Source organism: Furipterus horrens, unplaced genomic scaffold (assembly GCF_987537825.1).
Source record: "Furipterus horrens unplaced genomic scaffold, mFurHor1.1.pri manual_scaffold_3, whole genome shotgun sequence".
Classification (NCBI taxonomy): Eukaryota; Metazoa; Chordata; class Mammalia; order Chiroptera; family Furipteridae; genus Furipterus; species Furipterus horrens.
In genome coordinates, this window is record NW_028327173.1 from 120,327,865 (window position 1) to 120,351,199 (window position 23,335).

The 23,335-nt window shown below is 36.4% G+C and overlaps 1 pseudogene; it reads right to left on the reverse strand.

Annotated features, from left to right (window-relative positions):
- Nucleotides 1-20,330: 20,330 nt before the first annotated feature.
- On the reverse strand, nt 20,331-22,699 carry LOC150015831 (keratin, type I cytoskeletal 18 pseudogene; annotated as a pseudogene).
- Nucleotides 22,700-23,335: the final 636 nt, after the last annotated feature.

Here is a 23,335-nt window from a genome sequence, read left to right on the forward strand (position 1 = left end):
GCCCGCCCTTCATCACCAGCATCTGTGTCACTTACCTGAGGACATCCTCTGACACTGTAACCCAACTCTGCCGCAACACTGCGGGCTGGCAGTGCTCCCGTAATGCCTGTGCTCAGTAGAAGTCCTCAACTAATGACTAATGAGAGATGATAGGTAGTTACCTCGTTCCTCTTTTCCCATTTGGAGTGGATCATTTGAGGTACAGGTGCTCACGTTTCACGATGGGCATTGCATTCCAGTGGCTTACAACGTCAAGTTGCATTATAGCATGTCCATGTCTTCTGCTTCTCCTTTACTGGTCCTGTGAATATGAAGAAAAAAATATGAAAGAACACATATTCAATGGTTTTTATAGATCGCTTGATGCAGAAGGAAGCTTATGTAGATTTGGGGGACCATATAAGAAAGTGCTTCTAGGTAAAATAAAAAGAAAAAATGCCAGACTTAAGCATGTACATGATAACATACAAATCTAAGTGAAGAAATTAAGTAAACCATCACTTAAAGTTGATATATATTATTATTACTGTGTTAAATATGTTTCCTTTGGTTATGAATTTAATAACGTTGTAATCTTATATTTGTATGTATGTACACATACGCACCTATTACAACATGTGAAATCTAGATGGAAAGCATTGTCTTAACTCTCTACCACCAGCATTTAATATATCCCAAATATGTCACTTTGTCTTGGGCAGAAACTTTCTTATAACCAATCCAAAAAGGAGAATGCAGTCCAGAATAAGTCTTCTTCAGACTCTCCGAAGTCATATCTCCAGGAGCACACCTAGGCCAAGAAGCCATATAACTTTCAAGTGATAAGTAATATAGGAATGGAGACTTCAAAAATGTGAACAATGAAAGTATTTATAAACATATTTCCTAAGGACAATCATTTAACTAAAGAATAAGTTTGTTGAAAGCAGTTAGAAATTTTTGGAATTTTCTTCTTATTATGTACTCACAATACCTTAACATTAGATTAAATCAACAAAATATATACATTAGAGTGCCAACGAAATGTATTGTTTTCTTATTTACTAGCAGAAGCTAACACACACAGAGCTCATTCTATTATTTATGTGTCACAAAACAAGATGAAAATTGATCTAATTGATTACATTATATATGAGTGCTTATTTGAGTGCAAAGTATAAAATAAATTACTCTTGCCTATGCATTTAAAATGAACATGCATGCCACGTTTTTTTATCCACTCAACTATTGTCCAATGCACATATTTAAAGATGCTTTTATATAAATCAAGATCCTATAATGTAAAAAAAATGCATAATCAAAGTGATAATTTTGAAAATAAAAAGGTTTTGTATGTGTACGTATCTCTTTTATATATTACTTTCAACAACTTTCCTTTTTCTCTCAAAATACATTCTAAAAATTGTATTAAATTTATTGGGGTGACATTGGTTAATAAAGTTATATAGGTTTCAAGTGTACGGTTCTATAATACATCTGTATATTGCATCATGTGTTTACTACCCAAAGTCAAGTTGCTTTTAAGATGCATTTTATGTCATTTACCATATGTACTTTCCTTATCATTTTCTATCTCTGTCTTTCTTACTAGACTCTGAATTTCTTGAGAATACAAATCATATTCTAGATAGAGTAGAGCAATTAAATATGTCTTCTTGGTTTTGAAGACTGGAATAGCTATTTAGGGAAGCTTTCAGTAAATGGTACTTCATTCATCATTCACTTATCCATTTGTACTGACTCCATGCTCATCCCTGTATAATCCTATAATATATAGAGCATAAACTTTATTCTGAAATCTGAGGGAGACATTAAGTGGTATTGAGCAACAGAAAGATACATGTGATCTGTTTTTTATACAGAACATTCTGGGGTACTACATAAAGGATCTGAGAGTAGAAAACTAAAGAAAAATGGAAAAGCAGAACATATTGTAATTTTCCAGATGAGGAGATTTGAGGTAGCACTAATAATGTCTGTATACTGCAAACATTCTGAAGCTTTTCTATTATAGCTGATCCACAAAAATGGCCCCACTGAATGAGACTTTCTAGTATTTACATATAGTGTACTCCCTTCATTGAATCTAGGCTCTCCCTGTTAATTCTCTTTGATCAATAAAGTGCAGTTGAAGTGACTCTATACAGTATAACTTCCAAAGATAGTCCTCAGAAGATGAAGTGACTACTTTCACCTTTTAGAACCATGCTGTTACAAGTTCATGCCACATTGAGGAGTCACACTGAGAAGAACTGGGTTGTTCTCAACAACATCCATAAAGGAGCTCCCATCCAAGAGGCAGCATTAATTAGAACTTCATGGGTTAAATGTCCTCAGCATTCCAGCCCAGTAGAGACTCCAGATTCCTGTGGCACCAGATGATAATGACATGGGACAAAAGAACCACCCAGATGATGCACAATAAACAAACTGAATCATGATATGATTATAAATAAATAAATATATATATATATATATATATATATATATATATATATATATATATCATATATAAAGTTGTTGTTTAATCCAGCAAGTTTTGGAATGTATTTTTCAGGCAGCATAGATAACCTAAACAGATATTGGTATCAGAAGTGGGTTATTGCTGTCACAAAACCTTGCAACATGTGGATCAACTTTGGGACCAGCAATCAGATGCAAGCTAGAAAGGCCCCAAGGAGAATACTAGTAAAGGCTGAAATGGAAATGAGGAAATTGGTATTGGAGTCTGGAGGAAAAGGTATCTTGTGTTACACATTTTGGCAGCACTATTTCCTGCAGAAAATGGAAATTATATGTCCATTGAACTTTTAGCTCTGACTAATAACTGTTCATACAGAGAAGCACTGTATAAAAAACCTCTTTGCATATTGAAAATGATACATCATTTATTTTGGTTTGCAATCCAAATCCATTCATCTAATTAGCTGAAAGTATGCCACTTTTGAGTGAGATGCAGAGAACAGGTTGTGCAAAAAGTCAAGGCTGCGATACAGGCTACTCTGCCACTGCCCATGTGACCCAGCAGGGATAATTGCCAGCCTGTTATGGATGAATTTCATACAGACTTTAAAAATTTGGAAGCAAGGCTATGTTGGTCTCTGTAGAGAACTATTTTTCTGAGAAGAAACAGCTCCCTGCTTGTTTGGGGGCCCTAAAAAAGAATTAAAGACTGACCTTTGGCCACCAATTCACCATGAAATGCCATATGTCCATTATTAACTGAATATTGTCTGATTCATCAACCCGTAAAGTTGGGTTGCCCAGTAGCACTCAATCTTCAAGTGGTATAAATAAATAAAGTTCAAGTAGTCATTGGGAGAACAAATCAGTTGCATGAAAACGTGCTCATGTTTCCATGAATTCTACTACTGCTCTATTTCCTCCCTTTCTCAACTGGCACATATGATCCATGAGGAAAAATTTCTTATGCCCACTTTTCAGAGGACTAAACTTTGGCCAGGCTTACAAGTAATTCCGTATGACATTCTGGTACCAACCAATAATGGACATCTATAGCATTAGCACACTACACAGGGGTAAGTCTGAAGCAAAGTTTTTAGGGAAAACCCTTCTATCAAGTAGTCTATCTTGTTAAGTTTGCCTGGAAGGACACATGAGCAGAATTTAAGATCCATGTTGACCCACAGGCAGTGGCTAACAGCGTTGCCTGGCTCTTGAGCTAAAAATTGCTTTTTATCAGGAAACTTATTTTTCAAAATGAAGTCTGTTAATGAGTTAGTTCTTGCTCAAGGAATTCTCTGGTCTTGTCATTTTCCCATCACCATTAAATAGTGGAGCGATCTTTTGCAGGTTTAGTCATAGTGTTGGCTTAATGATGATACAGTGGGGTTGGGATAATAGGCTCTCTGATGTGGTATATGCTAAAAATTATTATATTGTGCTGTTTCTTCCATACCCTGGATTCATGGGTCTGGGAGTTGGTAAATAGGATTTGTAGTACTGTTACCTGACAGGGACCAGTCCAGAATGATCTGCCTCAGGCCGGCCTGTAGTATGTGGTTCTTCACAACATGAGTCCAGGTGATTTTGATAGTATATTTATTAAAGCTGGGGACAATGAAATGAAGGAAGGACTTAAGGTAGAAGAAGCAACAGGAGAGAGCCTAGGTGGGGCTCCGCTTCTGCTCTCTAGAAACATCATAGGAAAGAGGTGAGCCAAGGCGGGGCTGCTGTTAGCTCACTGGGAAGCCAGAGAAAAAGGGTGCCTTGGAGAGAGGGTCACGGGGTAAGCCTGGGATGAGTGACCATTACCTGCTGCTGTGCTGGTTACAGATCTCATGGGGACCCCTAGAGTTGAGGAGCAAGTAAAAAGTTCATGGAAGGGGCATATGCGTGCTCTAGAACGAGCCCACAGAGTCCTTGTCTTGAGGGTTTTTATCTCTTTTCTGCAGGTGAAAATCTTAGGGGAGGGGTTCAGCAGAACATACATCAGCTTTCCAGGTGCATTTTTAATATGCTGATGCATCAAAATGAATATATAGGGGAGTTTGAAATTATTCTTCAGTCTGTCTTACTGTTTTACTTTTATCTTGGGTCTGTCTGGCACTAATAGGTTTCTTTTTTTATTTGTTCCCTTGATTTTATCTATCCTTGGGTTTAGCTGACACAAATGGCTTTAATTGGGTCTCTGTTTTCTATTTTTACCCACCAGGATGATTTAAGCCATTTATTCTCTGATTGGGGAGGAAAGATAGAAAGCATTTGCTCTCAAGTGTCCTTGATAGGGGAGGTAAGGTCTTGTGTTGCACCAGCTTGCTCTAAGCTGTTCAACTTATTTGACCTTGTTTCATTTTCTTGCCTCAGTTTCCTTATTCCACTTTGACAAGGAATTTTCCTAGCTTCTTACTATCCTGACTTAGTGCCTGATCTCATAATTATCTGTAATAATACAACATAATTTTTTTCTTTCCATCTTTGAATCTTGGCTCTGCTGGATGGATTAAAAATTGTGCTAAGCAGAATTCAAAAATACCCGTCCCCCGAGCATTCTTGTTCCTTGGTTTTTCAATCAAATATTTAAGTATTTATGTGAAGAAATTATTTTGTGACAATTAAAATCTCAAGTCAGCTGGCCTTCAGATGTGAAGATTATCAGGTTATACCTCACTCATTAAATTGTAGCTTTAAAAGCTAGCAGGAAAAGAGCAAGTCAGGGGTATTTGAGGCATGAAGAATATTCAAGGAAGTGTTTCAGACTTTGAAGATGGAGGGGGTCACGTGGTGAGGAATTCAGGCTCAGCCCCTGGCCAACAGCCAAGAATGTCAGTCTTACAATTAACTGTAAGGAATTGAATGTGCCAACAAGCTGAAAAAACAAGAAGTGCATTCTCTCCTAGATCCTTCATATAAGAGAGCAGCCTTACACCTTGATTTTAGCCTTAGGAGGCCGAAAGCCAACTGTAAGAACGGAATCTCTCAGAAAATCATCAAGATGCAGTGAGCGGAAAAAGAAGTTTATTGAGGGAAGTAGCAAGGCAGGAGGGAGCCATGCCATGAGAATGGCTCCAACTCCCAACTTCTAAGGGGGGAGTGTGTTGCTTTAAAGGGGGAAGAAAAAAGATATTATTGTGTTTATCTCGCAGCTGGCTGATCAAGGCTGAACGTGGCTCCATTTGGCACATTCTGGGATCACAGGAAACTCCCGGCTCCTGGCTCAAAATATCACTATCTCCCCAACAGTGGCAAGCACGGGGTGGGGGTGGGACACAGGAACCGAGGCTGTCACCAAAATCCCCAGCTGAGCCATACCAGACTACTCTTATAAAAAAACTATGTAGCATAAAATGGATGTTTTAAGCTGCCAAGTTTGTGGTAACATGGTACACAACAATAAAAAACTAATACAGAGCTCTTGGTTTCCCATAGACCAACTGCTTCTATCAGGATTGCAAAACAGTTCCATTAAACTGAAAATCATGGCTGCCACCAAGCTACTTGGCTCATAGCAAGTGAGACACCAGTCAAAAAATGAGCTTATTGCACTGACTGGGAACATTAGTTTCGTTGTCATCACAAAATCAGAATAATGGGAAATATGTTAGAAGATTTCCTAGGTACATCTTAGTAATTCTATATTATATGTGAGAAAAAAATAATGGAAAGCTACAATAACATAATACAGAAAGGACTGATAATCTCCTAGAGCACTTGGGAATGAAATTTGTAATACTGGCAAGGCAAAGAATAAGCCGAGGTGCTTGCTGAAGACAAAGGGAATATGGAGTGGGGGGAGGGAGGTAAAACAAGATGTTCTTAATATCACTTAAGGCTGTGTGACCAGTGGCAAAAATAGGACCACAGTAGTTATAATATTTCTCCATATATAATATTAATATATATACCAAATACTTTCTCTTTTTCCCTCTCCTATTCTTCTATTATATAAGATGTGATAATATATTTCAAAAGTATGTATCAGTGTCAAAAAGGATATGTGATTCATCAAGAAGGGACTGAACATCAACCAAAATAAATGATGTGTGTACATATTATTTTTAATTGACTATTGAGGGGAAAGTAAATATCAGAGGACAGTTTTGTAGAAACCTGATTTTGCTATTGTATTAATGGAGGTATACATGAATACCAAGTTGATATGGGGATATCCCTATAATCAGACTAATCTGGAACTGTATTCCCTTTCCTGTATGTTTCTGAGTGAGGGTCCTAGGGAGAGGTTGCCTCAGATTTGAGAAGAGAAGTGAAGCAGAAGTCATTGATCTCTGAAGGTTTCAGTGATAAAAGAGACATGCAGAGGTGCTAGTATATTCTAACTTACCTCTTTTCTAAACTGTTCGATGCCCACTTCTGTTCCATGATTGCTAGCTCTGCTACCCCACAATGATGTCAGGCTCGTTACCTGATGCAGAGGCAATAGCTAGCGCTGGAATTTTATCCTACTCCTTTTCCTATTTTCATTCTCGCCACTATTTGTGCCTGGCTTGCCATATACCCTTGGAAACTAAAACTTACCCATCCTCACTAGCATATCAGGTTGGTGAAATGCCTATTTTTATATGTTTTCTATACTCTTCCAACAAATTCTTTAGGGGGTTACTTTTCAAAGTTCCCCACAATTGTATAAGCCCATTCCTACCATAAATTTATTTTTCCATAATAATCACAGTGGTTCAGGTTCCCTGAGTTATCCCTGACTGTTCTGACAATTTAATTCCTTCCAACAATTCTGTCTGCTTCTCAGACCACAATGCCTCCAGTGACTCCTGGGTAAGTGGGTGTGCTGCAGCAAAGCCATCTAGCATCACTAGATTTTCTGGTTTGCCCTGACCCTTCTGGGCCAAGAAGAAACACTGCAATGGAAATAAGAGATCTGGCAGTCTGCTGTGGCCTTCAAGTGGCCACATCATGTAATACAGAAGTGAAAGAAAATGAACTCTCTGTGTGGCAAGCTTTGACCAGTGCATGGAAGTGAGCCTGGCAAATGAATGTCCTCCTCTCTAGCAGGCTGAAACACAGTTTTTCCATGCATTACATTTAAAGAAATACCAGATGCATGCATCTTTCAAGACATTTTTGTTTCTTTTCAGCTCATCATGAAGCAGAAGCAGTCACCTATACTGGATCACTTCACAGCATTTCCCACCCCTCCACACCTCATTTCTTCTTGCCTTCATTTTCACTGTGGGTTTAACCTCCTAAGTAAGCATCTTTGCCTTATCCCCCTCCCCCTTTTATTTCTAGAGCACCAGACTAAGACTCAATAATAATTTAAGTCTGAATACCATGGCAATGGAAATGGAAATGAATAGGACAGATATGAATGGCATGAAATAAAGAGACCCACTCAATGTATTAGGCGTAGAAAGAGGTGGACTGCCAATTTTGCCAAATTTGGTGAATACATGCATCAATAAAAATTTTTATTTTAATGTAATAAAAAAGAAGGTTTAAGTGGCAATTTCTTATGGAGGCTGAAGAACCATGAGTCTGTTGACAGTGACAGGAATATTTTTTCAGGGATGGGATAAAGAGTGAGAATAACAAAATGTGAAATTGGCCATTTTAGTAATTAGAATATCCTCTGTGTTCTATTTAGCCACTGACACTAGGGAAACTGCAACAATAATACTAGCAAAATAATACTTTTTAATACAGGTATAAAATATATAACAAAGTAAGTAGATATCTAGGGTAAAAAGATGCTATTAAGAATCTAAATTTTTCTCCAAGTTCTATTCTAGCTTTTTAAAATTAACTTGTACATGGATACCCGATCTTTGTTAATAAAATCTTCAGTGCAGTTAACTCTAAGTAATTTTTAATGTAACCCCTAGCAACATTCTTAAAACATATCCTGTTATATTTTAAAGGTTCTCAATTACTCAAAGGGCTTTACTTAATCATTATTTTATTATGTGTGGTTATTTTCAGTAATATGAATGAATATTATATGTGTATATTCTGAGTTGATGCTAACTTTATTATAATTACAGACAAGAAACAAACATTTTAACTCCACTGTAATTTTCCCAGTCAGAAAATCTAGCACAATTGTTTCATGCAAAGGTACGACATCCTCTTATTTATTTACAATGGAAGTTTCATACTGTTTTTTTTTTCCCTATAGCTCTGAGCAAAATGTGATGTTCTTTACAAAGAGGGTTAGATAATAAATACTTTTCTCTGTTCCATAGTCTTAAAATTTGATTGAATGGACCAACTTGCAAGAGCTGTTGTTTTTGAAAATAAGGTTGAGGCTTCACTAGAAAAATTCAACCATTTTTAAGACAAATAGAACATTGTATAACACATTTAACTTTGCATTAGTAATTTCTTCACAAATACACCCATATTCAAGTCAAGCCTTTAGATATATGAGGTTTACCACTGAGTAATGGAGAAATAAGGTAATGACCTAAAAAAGGAAATATATAAAATAGAAAGATGGACTTTTTTACATGATTAGTGAGGAAATTGCTTTTAGCACAATAAACATTTGAACCTAGAGAGAAATAGAAAGAAATATTGGAAAAATAGAATAAAAATTATACAAATCAAAAACAATGCCACAGTGCTACTACTACCATTAACAATAACAGAAAATAAATGCAAATAACTTTATAAGTCTTTACATTCTTTAATTGAAATACAATGGTCAGCATAATTGCTTTTCAACTTTACTCTTTCATTTTCCTGAGATTCAAAAATTAAATAGTTAATAACCCTTTACATACTGTACAACTGTGATATGATATACAAAAATTCTCTAAAATATATACTGTTAGTTTTTTGGAAGTCAATTTTTAATTTGTCCATTTTTAAGAAGTTATTTTAAAAGTTTACTATTGCTATTATTGCTTGTATTGTTTGGACATTTTCCTGCTGACTAGGTTCATGGCTACTATTTACAGGAGTCAACTCTTATCCACAGGAAATGTGTTCCAAGAGCCCCAGTACATGCCTGAAAATGTGGACAGTAACCAACCCTATATATTATATTATGTTTTTCCCACACACATATACCTTTCATTTAAAGGAAGTACTTTAGGACTTCTCTTTGCATATCCAAATTGGAGCTTTGGGGCCATTGTTAAGTTAAATAGGGTTATTTGCACACAAGCACTGACACATCATGACAGTCCATCTGATAACCAAGAGGGCTACTAAGTAACAAATGGCCAAGTAGCAAATACAGTGCAGATAACCTGCACGAAGGGAAGACTCACATCCCCAGCACTTGCAGAGCACGCAGGCAGGCAGATTTTATCATGCTGCTCAGAAGGGCATGCTATTTAAAACTTATTAATTTTTTAATATATATTTTTTAATTTATTGTTCTATTACAATTGTCCCATTTCCCCCTCATTGCTCTCCCCTGCCCTGCCCACCCCATCCCCTCTCCCAGAGTCAATCCCCACCCTGTTGTCTTTGCCCATAGGTCAATTATACTAATTCCTTGACTAAACCCTTCCCTTTCTTTCCCCCCTTCACCCCTCCCCCCATCACCTCTGATCACCATCAGTCTGTTCTTTGCTTCCATTGTTCTGAATCTATCTTGTTCATTTGTTTGTTTTGTTCAATAGTGGCAAGGATGTGGAGAAACGGGAACCCTAGTGCACTGTTGGTGGGAATGCAGACTGGTGCAGCCACTGTGGAAAACAGTATGGAATTTACTCAAAAAACTAAAAATAGAACTGCCTTTTGATCCAGTGATTTCACTGCTAGGATTATACCTGAAGAATCTCGAAATGCCAATTCAAAAGAACCTATGCACCCCTATGTTCATAGCAGTGATGTTTATAATAGCCAGGCCCTGGGAACAGCCTAAATGCCCATCAGTAAATAGTGGATAAAAAAACTGTGGCACACTTACACAATGGAATACCATGCAGCAGAAAGAGAGAAGGAACTCCTACCATTTGCAACAGCATGGGTGGAATTGGAGAATATTATGCTTAGTGAAATAAGCCAAGCTGCAAAAGACAAATACCATATGATATCACCTAATACAGGAAACTAATGTATACCAGAATAAACTCAATAGATAAAACTTATGAATTTTTATTGATGATAGCCATTGTGGCAAGGGTAAGGTGATATCTCATTGTGGTTTTAATTTGCATTTATCTGATGGTTAATGATGTTGAGCATTTTTTCATATGCCTATTGGCCTTCTTTATGTCTTCTTTGGAGAAGTGTCTATTCAGGTCTTTTACCCATTTTTTAATTGGATTGTTTGTCTTCCTGATGTATAAGTTGTATAAGTTGCTTGTATGTTTTGGAAATTAACCCCTTATCAAATGTACCATTAGCAGTATATTCACCCATACAGTGGGTTGCCTTTTCATTTTGATGATGTTTTCTTACTTGTGCAGCTTTTTTATTTGATATAGTCCCATTTGTTGTTTTTTTTGTTTGTTTGTTTCTTTTGCTCTAGGAGACATATCATGCTACATGAGATATCTGAAATTTTATTGCCTATTTCTTTTTCTAGGATTTTATGGTTTCACAAGTTATATTTAAGCCTTTTATCCATTTTGAGTTTATTCATGTGTATGGTATAAGTTGGTGGTCTAGGTTCATTTTTTGTATGTAACTGATTTTCTCAACACCTTTAACTGAAGAGACTCTCTTACTCCATTCTATGTTTGTGCTTTTTTTTTCTTTATCAAATATTAATTGACCATAAAGTCATGGGCTCTCTGTTCTGTTCCAAGTATCTATATGCAGATTGGTGTAGCTACTGTAGAAAACAGCTCTATATATTATATTATGTATGGAGTTTCCTGAAAAAAAAAAAGTAAAAAATGGAACTGCCTTTTGACGCAGTGATTCAACTTCTGGAAATATATCCTAAGACTCTCAAAACACCAAAGAATATATATGCACCACTATGTTCACAACAGTGTTATTTATAATAGCTAAGATTTGGAAACAATCCAGATGCCCATCAGTAGATGAGTGAATAAAAATACTGTGGTACATTTACTCAAAGAAATACTACTGTGGGGAAACATTGTGGTTTTGGGAATTGTAGCCCCAGCCATGAGCCAGGCTGCACCCCACCCTTTGGGAAGCCTCTAAGTCTCAACACTGGAAGGCTGTGCAGGAGACAGGACCAAAGGCTACTCAGAGGGTTTCCATCAGAATTGGATTTAAAGAATGCTTATTATGCTTTGGGGCTGGCTCTGCTTTTCTTATCTCTTAGTTAACTATAAACAACTCTAGCAAGGAATGTATGAAACCTTGCACCTAATGCCAGCGTGGCGTCAAGGTGTTTAATAGACCCTGACACAGACTGGTACTGTGCCCTCTGTATTGATACTTGTAATCTGTAACTGTCAACTGTAATCCAGGTGCCTAAAAGCTGTCGATGATTTATGAATTTTGACCTTGTATCTCCCATGCATACCCTTCTCAATAAAAAGCATGAGGAATGGAGGTCTTCTGCTTTCTCCATTAGAAGGAACAGCCACTTCCTTTTCCCCCAAGGCAAAATACAGGTCCTGGAAAAGTTTGTTCCACCGTCATCATGAAACCTCTACTGGACAGAGTAGTTTCCAACTGAGCCTGGGTGTTGGAGGCAGATCAGCTTCATACTACTTGGCAGTAAAAAAAAAGGAGAAGTAGAAGAAGGAGAAGGAGAAGGAGAAGAAGAAGAAGAAGAAGAAGAAGAAGAAGAAGAAGAAGAAGAAGAAGAAGAAGAAGGAGAAGGAGAAGGAGAAGGAGAAGGAGGAGAAGGAGAAGGAGAAGAAGAAGAAGAAGAAAGAAGAAAGAAGAAGAAGAAAGAAAGAAGAAAGGAGGAGGAACTTGTACATTTTGTGACAGCACAGATGGACCTGGAGATTGTAATGCTAAGTAAAATAAGCCCAGCAGGAAAGACAAATACCGCATGATCTCACTTATATTTGGAATCTAAAGAATGAAATAAGCTGACAAATGAAATAGAAACAAAGGCATAGATACATGGAACAGACAGACAGCTTTCAGAGGGGAGGAGGGAAGTGGGAACTGGATGAAAGAAGGTGAAGAGAGTAGCTAAAGAACATATATGTATAGCTCACAGACACAGACAACAGGGTAGTGATGGCCTGAGGGAATAGGTGAGGGAGGACTGGATGGAGGTGGAAAAAAGGAGAAAAATGGAGATATCTGTAATAGTGTGAACAAAAATAAATAAATAAAATAAAGTTAGAAAATATCCTATTACCTTTAGAACAAAAGATGTTTTCTGCCCCCCATCCCCACCCCCCATTCTTTCTGTATTTTCAAACCTTGGTTTGGGGGAACTTATGAATTGTTAAAAAATGAAGAGACAGCCTGAATAGATACTTCTTCAAAGAGGACATACGGTTGGCTTTTTAGGTATATGAAAAGATGCTCAGCATCCCCAATTGTACAAAAATATGAAAATTAAAACCAACATGAGGTATCACCCTGCATTTCTAAACACAATCGTCTAGATCTGTGCTTTCTTTTATTAATTCAACATATGGTAGATTTTTTCCATTAGGAAAAAAATTGCTTTTCTTTTTGTTTTAAAAAATGGTTTTAGAACTCTTTTATTCTTTTTCTCTCTTATATTTTTCCTTTCTGGTGATCCAAATAAAATATAGGAAAGAAATGGAGAAAATATTTTCCCCATCCTTCAATTACATGTTACCCCAGTGATATAGTGATATTTTATGGTCCTTTATGTAATGACCTACACAAATAGTTTAACTGTGACTGGATAGTTGTTTCACAAGTTTCTAAACTGGGTATGCATTATTTCCATTCTTGTCACTCACATCCTTTCTCACTTTTCATGTAGCTATGCTGGTGCATGGGTACTCTATGCACATTTCACAACATTTCAAATAACATGAAAATGCCTAAATACTGAGTTTAATGCAGATTTTTACAGCTCACATTTCCATCTTTTCCCCCATATTATTCAATGCTTTTGCATTCATTGTTTTAACATGTATATATTAGCAGATATTTTAATAAGAGTGGGAAAAATATGGGGGTCAAAAGTGGGTTTACAATTGTGAGTACATAAGATAGTTTATTCTTGTATTATTATTTATTAATTATTGTATTATATTCCACATGAACAATTGCAAACCTACTTTTACTCTGGCCCGTGTATCAGGCATTGTAACCTTGTGAAGTTATTAACACTAATATTGATAATTTTTACTAAGAATTATTGACATGAAAGTTTTAAAATGTTTGTTCTATACAATTGTCACTAAGTTTCAAAAGCACTATTCTGATCAATAAGAAAAATGCAAAGAGCCCTGGCTGATGTAGTTTAGTGGATTGAGTACTGCCCTGTGAATCAAAGGGTCACCAGTTTGATTCCCAGTCAGGGCACATGCCTGGGTTGCAGGCTAGGTCCCCAGTTGGTGGTGTGCAAGAGGCAACCACACATTGATGTTTCTTTCCCTCTCTTTCTCCCTCCCTTCCCCTCTCTCTAAAGATAAATAAATATTTTCAAAAAGAGAAAAATGTAAAGATAAAGCAGTGTAAGAAGAGCACTCTGACATTCCTTAACATGACTATACTTAACTGGAAATATTACCTTAGAAAGACATTACTTTATGAATAAAAGCTCATGATCCATATCATTTCAAAATTTGTGACCATTACTTTTCAAAACAATCAAACTTTGATTAAATCTTTTATGACCTTTTGGCAAGAAAAGCATTGATGTGAAACTGCTGCTCATAATAGACAGTTGTAAGAGGGGAAAATGTCAAGATGTCAAGAATAAGCAAAATGACAAGGCAATGTTTAGAAACTTCTGAAAGAAACACTACTGCAGAGATAAACAACTCTGTATTCATTTATCACAAAACAAGCTTAAAAGAGAATTTTAATGTGTTTACTGAGAAATTCACTTAATAAAATTATCAAATATTTTTTCTAAGTAAATGTCAAATTTCTATATAAAGAAGCCCATTGCTTATTTTAAAGTGCAAATAATGTCAAGATTAAATAGATAATCTTTACAGTATCAAGAAGTAACTATCCTCAATATCTTCATGTCATGTTTATTTCATAAATTTTGAATTTTCCTTTTTCTCATTCATTTGTCTTGTTCTCTCTGTGAAGTATTTGACTGCCTCTACTTATAGCTTGTTCTGCTTCATAAACTTAATATGCTTATAGATATCTCAACTTCCATCATACATTAGCTCTACTACTAACAACCTCAGTATCTTGACATTTTTTATTAAATGAGAAAATCTGACTACTCCATCTTAGTTTTTCGTTCCATTACTCCACATCAATTTCTCACATCCTCCTGACCTCCGTTGGGCCACATATCATACACCTTAGAGTAAGGTGTCCTACCCAGGCATGAGGTCTGTCCAGCTATTATTAATATAATGAGAACAGTTTGCACATCAATGTAACCTGGCAGCCAAGGAGAATGACCTGGAATGCAAATGTGTGAACATGAGGACTTCACTGTACTAGTCAGTGGGGGCAGTAGATGCCACTGAGTGAGCATGTGCACTGTGTGGCTATTGCATTCAAAATGACTGAGCAAGTAGAGCAACAAATCTGCATCAAACTTTGTGTTAAGCTTGAACATTCCTCTGTGGAAACTATTCGGATGATTCAAAAGGCCGCAGCTATGGGCACCTGGGGATTAGCAGCTTCATCACAGCAATGCACCCTCTCATGCATCATGTCTTGTGCAGAGTTTTTGGCAAAATATCAAATCACTCAGGTGACTCAGCCCCCCTACAGCCCAGATTTGGTGCCCTGCCACTTATGGATTTTCCCAAAATTAAAATCACCCTTGTTTGAAAGGGAAGAGATTTTAGACTATTGATGAGATTTAGGAAAATACAATGAGGCAGCTGATGGTGACTGAGAGAACTGTGTGAGGTTCCAAGGTGCCTACTTGAAAAGAGACTGAGGTGTCATTGTCCTGTGTACAATGTTTCTTATATCTTGTATCTTCCTCAATAAATGTCTCTATTTTTCATATTACATGACTGGGTACCTTCTGGACAGGCCTCGTATACCAGGAATATATCAGTCCATCCATGAAATACACAGCTACCTAAGTAGAGAAACTTGATCAATGTAAGTAGATTCATTATCATAAATGACTTTTTATATAATAGTAATTATCTAGCATTCAAAATACTAGTGTTAAATATTACAATAGTATTAATTTATATTCAGGGTTTTGTTCTCTTCTGAATCTTTAAAATATTTGAAAAAGTTATTCAACTGTGGTTATCTCTATCACCTTAATTTGATAATAGTACAAATCAAAAATGAGCACATGATGCAATAATTTAAGAAGGGAAGCAAATTAGAATTAGTCAAGTCAGATACAACCCCTCTTTTACCATCTTTGGTCTGTTCATATTCTTGGATCTATTTGATAAACATGGTAAGTCAGTTAAACAAATGTTGGTATCAGTTAGACAACTGGTCACAAGATCAATTGTCACACGAGAGCTCAGAACTCTGAAAGTCTGCCAGCTTCCAGGAATAGTTGCGAGTTATGTGTACTTGCTACTAGTAAGAAACTGAGATAAGAAATATAAATCAGTCAATTATTTAAACACAGATAACATTTTATTTCACAGAACTAGACACAAACTTTCTCCAGAATTTGACACATTATTTATTTACTTTTAACAGCTGCATTGAGATTTGATTCACTTAACATACAATTCATCCATTTAAAGTGTAACATTCAATGGTTTTTAGTACATTTAGTAACTGATGCAACCATAACCGGTTGATTTTAAACATTTTCATAACCTCAGAAATAAACTCATACCTTGTAGTTATTAACCTTTATTTCCCACATCCCCAGCCATCCTTAAAGCAATCACTAATCTATTATATATATTTATAGGGTAGATATGAAGGAAATCATATAAATATGTGGGTTTTTTGTGACTGGTTTCTTTCACCTTGCACATTTAATTTTCAGTGTTCATCCATGTTTTGCTATGTATCAGTATTATATTCCTTTTTATAGCCAAATAATATTACACTGTAAGGAATATTTTGTTTAGACATTCATAAATTTATAGGCATTTAGGTCATTTCAACCTTCTGGCTATTATGAATAATGCTGCTACTAAAAGTCACACACAATTTGTTTGTTTGTTTGTTTGTTTGTTTAACCTGCCAAACTGGTTTCCAAAGCAACTGGCAACTGTACCACTATAGATCTGCACATGCTTGCAACAATGTTAGTATCTTTTATTTTTTATTATTACTCTGTATCCTAATGGGTGTGATGTGGTATCTTATTGTGGTTTTTGATTTGCATTTTCTTGATGATTCATGATGCTGAGCATATTTTCATCAGCTTATATGACATTTCTTTATTTACTTTTATTTTTTAAGATTTTTAAAATTGTTATTCTGTTACAGTTGTACCAAATTTTCCCCTTTTGCCCTCCACCGCTCTCCCAACCCCTACTCCCACAGTCAGTTCCCACACTGTTGTCCATGTCCGTGGGTCATTCATACATTTTCTTTGTCTAGTCTCTTCCCCTTCTTTCCACCATTATCCCCCCCTCCTTGTGATGAGAACCCTTAGTATTTACTCTTTTAACAATTTTCTATAGTCATCATGTTGTATATCACTTCCCTAGTACTTACGCTCCTTAAAAATTAAAGTTTGTACATTTGGCCACCTCCCTCCAATTCCCATGCTCGACCCCTGGTAACCACAAATCTGAACTTTCTCTATAATTTTTGTTCTTTTTAAAAAATATATACTTTACTTATAAGTGAGATCATATGATATTTGTCTTTCTATGTCTAACTTATTACCCTTAGCATTATGCCCTCAAGCTCCAACCATGTTGTCACAAACAGTAGGCTTTCCTCAATTTTTTATGGAAAAATAATATCCATATATCTCACAACTTCTTTATTCATTCATTCATTGATAGACACATTGTTTTCATGTGTTGGCTATTGTAAGTAATACTGTTATGAACATGGGGGTACTAATATTGTTTTTCAAGTTCTGTTTTTGTTTCTTTTGAATATATCCCCAGGCATGGAATGCTGAATCATATGGTAATTCTACTTTTAATTTTTGAGGATACTCCATATTGTTTTCCATAGTAATAGTAGCAATTTATCATCCCATCAAATGTGCATGCTCCCTTTCATTTACAACCACACCAGCATTTGTTATCTCTTGTCTTTTGGATGATAGTTATTCTAACAAGCTTGAGTGGTTATTTCATTGTTGTTTTGATTTGCTTCTTCCTGATAATTAGTGATTTTAAGTATATTTTCATATACCCACTGGCCTTTTGTGTATCTTCTTTGGAAATGTGTCTATCTGGGTCCTTTGCCCATTTTTTTTAACTGGGTTATTTATTGTTCTGCTATTTAGTTGTATAAGTATTTCATATATTTTGAATATTAACCCCTTATCAAATATATGGTTTGCAAATATTTCTTCCCATTCCATAGGTTGTCTTTTCACTTTTTTAATGGTTTCTATTGTTGTGGAGAAGCTTTTTATTTTAATGCAGTCCCACTTGTTAATTTTTAATTTTATTGCTTGTGTTTTAGGTATCATCTCCAAAAAATAATTACCAAGACATATATCAAATAGCTTTGTTTATTCCTATATTTTCTTCTAGGATTTTCATGCTTTCGAGTCTTACATTTAAGTCTTTAGTCCTTTTTTTATATGATTGGATGTCTTTTTATTTATTGTCTTTCTATTAAAGTTGTCCTATTTTTCCTCATTGTTCCCCCCCACCCAGCCCACCCCTTCTCCCACTGTCAATTCCCACCCAGTTGTCCACATCCATGGGTCATTTATATGTGTTCCTTGACCAGATCCTCCCCCTTCTTCCCCTGCTTTTCCCCCTCTCCCCTCCCTTCTGGTCACTATCAGTCTATTCCTTGTTTACATGCCTCTGGTTCTATTTTGCTCATTTGTTTGTGTTGTTCATTAGTTCCCTGTATTAGAGTCCATTTTGAGTTAGTTTTTATGAGTGCTTAAGATATGGGACCAGTTTCTTTGTATCAAAACTGAAGATCTAATTATACCAGCATTATTTATTAAAGAGGCTGACTTTTTACTCTTGGATTATTTATCAAATATTAATTGATAGTATATGCTTGGGTTTATTTCTAGCTCTTGATTCTGTTCAATTATTCTATTTGTCTGTTTCTATGTCAAGATCATACTGTTTGATGACTATAGCTTTATAGTATAGCTTCAGATCAGGAAGTATAATGCCTCCAGCTTTGTCTTCCTTCTTGGGATATCTTTGGCTATTCAAGGACTTCTGTACTTTCCTATAAATTTTAAGAGTGTGTATTCTACTTAATAAAAAAATTTCATTGGAATCTTGATAGGGACTATATTGAATTTATAGATGGCTATTGATAGTATTTACAATTTAACAATACTAATTCTTCCAATCCATGATTACAAGATACTTTTCCATTTATTTACATCTGCTTTGATTTCTTTCATCAATGTCTTATAGACTTCAAAGTAGAGATCTTTCACCTATTTAAATTTATTTCTAAGCTTTTATTATTTTTGATGCTACTATAAATGGGATCAATTTTCTTATTTTCCAGAAAATCTGTTGTTAATGTGTAGAAACACTACTAATTTTATGTTAGTTGTGTATTTTGAACTTTACTGAATTAATTTATTAGGGCTAGCATTTTTATAGTTAGTTTTTAAGATTTTCTATATATAAAATCATGTCACCTGCAAATAGAGAGGAGCTTATTTCTTCTTCTCTAATCCTGATACCATTACTTTTTCTTGCCTGATAAGTCTAGTTAGGACTTCTAGTATTATGATGACTAGGAGTGATGAGAATGACATCCTTGTCTTCTTCCTGATATTAAAGAAAAATATTTCAACCTTTCACTATTTACTGTGATGTTATCTGTGAGTTTGGAATATATGGCCTTTATTATGTTGAGACCTGTCCCTTCTATATCTAATTTGTGAAGCAACTTTATAAAAAATGAATGCCGAATTTTGCCAAATTCATTTTCCACATCTACAGAGATGATCATACAATTCTCTTCTTTCATTCTATCAATATGGTGTATCATACTGATTGTTTTGTGTATGTTGAACCATCATTGCAACCCAAATTGTTCATGGTGAATGATCTTTTAATGTGCTGCTGAATTTAATTAGCTAGTATTTTATTGATAATTTTTGTATCTATATTTACCAGGGATATTTGCCTAGAGTTTCCTTTTCTACAGTGTCCTTTCCTAGTTTTGGCATGAGGATAATTCTTGCTTCTTAATATGTTTGGGGTTGTTCCCTCCTCTTCAATTTTTGGATGAGTTTAAGAAGACTTGCTGTTAATTCTTCTTTAAATGTTGGGTGAAATTCACCAGTGAAGCCATCTGGTCCTGGGCTTTTCTTTACTGAGAGTTTTTTTAGTTACTAATTCAATATCCTCAGTAGTAATTGGTTTATACAGATTCTCTATATATTTTTGATTCAGTCTTGGTAAGCCGATGTTTAAAAGAACTCATCCATTTCTTCTAGGTTGTTTATTGGATATAGTTGTTCATAGTAGTGTCTTACAATCCTTTGAATTTATATGGGATTGCTTGTAATCTCTCTTTTTTTATTTATAATTCTGTAGATTTGGGTTCTTCTTCTTTTTTTACCTTGGTTAGTCTAGCTAAGTGTTTGTGAACTTTACCTTTTCAAAGTACCAACTTTTAAACCACTAGATTTAATTAAAATGTCTTTATGTGTATATGTGTACATCTGCATATTTTTTTAATGAACTCTGAATTTTTATTGGCCTCCTGCCCTGCAAAAAGATCCCCCACTTCTGCTGCCTTTAACGCCTCAAAACTTTGGTGTCGTTGACCTCGGACACCACTTTGCCATCCACAATCTTGTGGATGGTGGTCTTTTGGATGGTTTGTAAGGAGTGGCTGTTGTCCAGGACGTCAACAAGATTGAAGTCCTCCCCTTCTTCCAGTAGTCGGCGGTAGGTGGCAATCTCAGCCTCCAGCTTGACCTTGATGTTCAGCAGTGCCTCATACTCCTGGGCCTGGCGCTGCCCCTCTGCCCGGTTCTGGGCCAGCTCTGACTCCAGGTGCAGCAGGATCCCATTGAGCTGCTCCACCTGCATGGCATAGCGCGTCTCCACCTCCCTCAGGCTGTGCTCCAAACTCGCCTTCAGATTTCTCATTGAGTCCAGGTCAATCTCCAAGGACTGGACCATACGTCTCAGCTCCGCGTGTCATCTCAGCAGCTCCTATCTCAGCGGTCTGCGAGGTGACCACTGTGGTGCTCTCCTCAATCTGATGGGACCAGGACTTGTCTAGCTCCTCTCAGTTCTTCCGAGCCAGCTCCTCATACTGGGCCCGGATGTCCGCCATGATTTTGCTGAGGTCCTGACATTTGGGGCATCCAACTCCACAGTCAGCCCGGAGTTGGCAATCTGGTTTTGTAGACCATTTCCTTCCTCCTCATGGTTCTTCTTCATGAAGAGCAGCTCCTCCTTGAGAGTCTCGATCTCCGTCTCCAGCTGCAGCCGAGTGATGTTTGTGTCATCAATGACCTTTCGAAGCCCATTGATGTCATTCTCCACAGACTGGTGCATGGCAAGCTCCGCCTCATACTTGACTCTGAAGTCATCAGCAGCAAGACGGGCATTGTCAATCTGCAGAACGATGCGGGCATTGTCCACAGAATTTGCAAAGATCTGAGCCCTCAGGTCCTCGATGATCTTGAAATAATGCGCCCAGTCTCTGACCTGGGGTCCCTTCCTCTCTAGGTGTTCCCGGATTTTGCTCTCCAGTCTCCGATTCTCAGCCTGCAGGCTTCTCGCCCTCTCCAGGTAGGAGGCCAGGCGGTCATTCAGGCATTGCATAGTCTCCTTCTCGCTCTGGATGCACCCTGTGCCTGCCAGACCCCCGGCCATCCCTGCAGCCAGGCCCCTGGATCCCCAGTTGCCCCGCACGCTGCTGGAGTGGGACACCGAGATCCGGGAGCCCGAGCCCCCGGCGCCTGCATAGATAGATGCTGGCTGCGCTGCTGGCCAGCCGGACCCGGTGGCTGGGAGACTGCACGGAGCCCGGCTCGGGAGTTTGTGGAGAAGCTGGAGCGTGTGCTGAAGCTCATGTTGCTCAGGGAGAAAGGCGAGAAGCCGAGACTCAGGTTGAAGCTGCAGTTACATCTTCATTTTAATTGTTCTTATACAATATATTTTTAAGGTATAAATGCACAGGGTTGCTTAAGAAATCTGAAAAACTTTTTAATCCAGTGTCTATATATATTTTATATGTTTTACCAAGAAAAAGGCAATAGAACCAATTCCCTTTCAAAAATTATGAGATGAATACATGTAGTGTCTTATTGACTCATAGAAGACACAAATTATAATAAAAATATGCTGATAATAATGTAGATTCTTCCAGTTGCTCAACAAGTATGTGGTTATATATCTTTGAAATTCAAGCTCATTTACTGAACTTTAGGAAGCTCTTGAAATAATGGTCATATCTATTAAGAGTTATCTCCCAAGTAACTTAAATAGTAGAATCTATATTTAACAATACTTTCTAAAAACATGGCAAAACATAGCTTCTAATAATATGGCTCAATGCTATGATCTTAGAGCCTGGAATATATGTTTATCTTAAATTTCATTGGCTCTTACACAATAAAACATAATTCTAATCTTATCTAAAGTTATAAAAATTACTATTATTTTATAAATTCCATGTAGCAGGAACTCAGATCTCTGGGTAGGGGCATGTTCACATGCTCCTCCGTACAGGTGTCCTGTGGCTCAGGAGATAAGCTGGCCTTGTCTCCGCCTGCAGCTCTAGGCTGTACAGGCCACCAAGTCATGGAATCCTGAGATCAGAAGGGGTCTGTTAAGTACTCCATTTGCCTCCTTGTAAATAAAGTCTTAATTGGAGCTGGCCTTGAGGATTAGTGGGTCTGCTTTGCATCCTGGATAGGTGCTATCTAAGTCTTAAGTTACCCTAGCTGTATTTCACACACTAATGATACATTGTAAAAATTCTTTCACTATTGGCTGTAGAGTCACCCCGCCCCCCCCCCCCGTTCTATTTTTTGTAACTTTTGAAATCCTAATAAAAGGACGGTAGGGTCTCATGCTCTCCACTGACTTGCCTGAGCATGCAGCAGCCCTCCAATCGTCTCCATTTTGCTTGCTGGAATTACTCGCATGTCTGGAACCACAATTAAGTCTACAATTCCAAGTATAGGAAAATATATTGAAGAGCATGAAACTCTTTCACTGACTGTTATATATCACAAATTTAAACAATATATAGGTCAATAAAATATGATGATTACTCCATACTTAGCTACTGTTTGATTTCTGATTTGTATAAGAAGTCATTACATAACATTTTTGAATATATCATACTATGTATTGCATTGGCAGAATAAGATAAGATAAAATTAAAACCATTAACATAAATTCAACAATGAAATTGATTCTTCAATAAAAACTAAAGTTGGTTTATTTTTAGATTAATGAATAATTTTCACTTGTGTTTTAGTTGTTGCTACATTATATAAAATATAAAGAACATACTACATATATCCTTGTTTTCCTTGTTTTTTAAGATTTTAAACAGTCAATATTTAGCAATATTTAAATAATAAATAAGCAATAATAGTTTTGATAAGTTAATTCATTTTATTATAATGTTATATTTACATCATGCAATATTGAAGTTAAAACATGAGGAAATATTTAATAGTATAATAGCATTTGATAGTAGCAGATATATGTATATAAAATCAAAATAAACATTTTTGTGATCTCAAAAATATCAAATATGTCAAAATACTTAT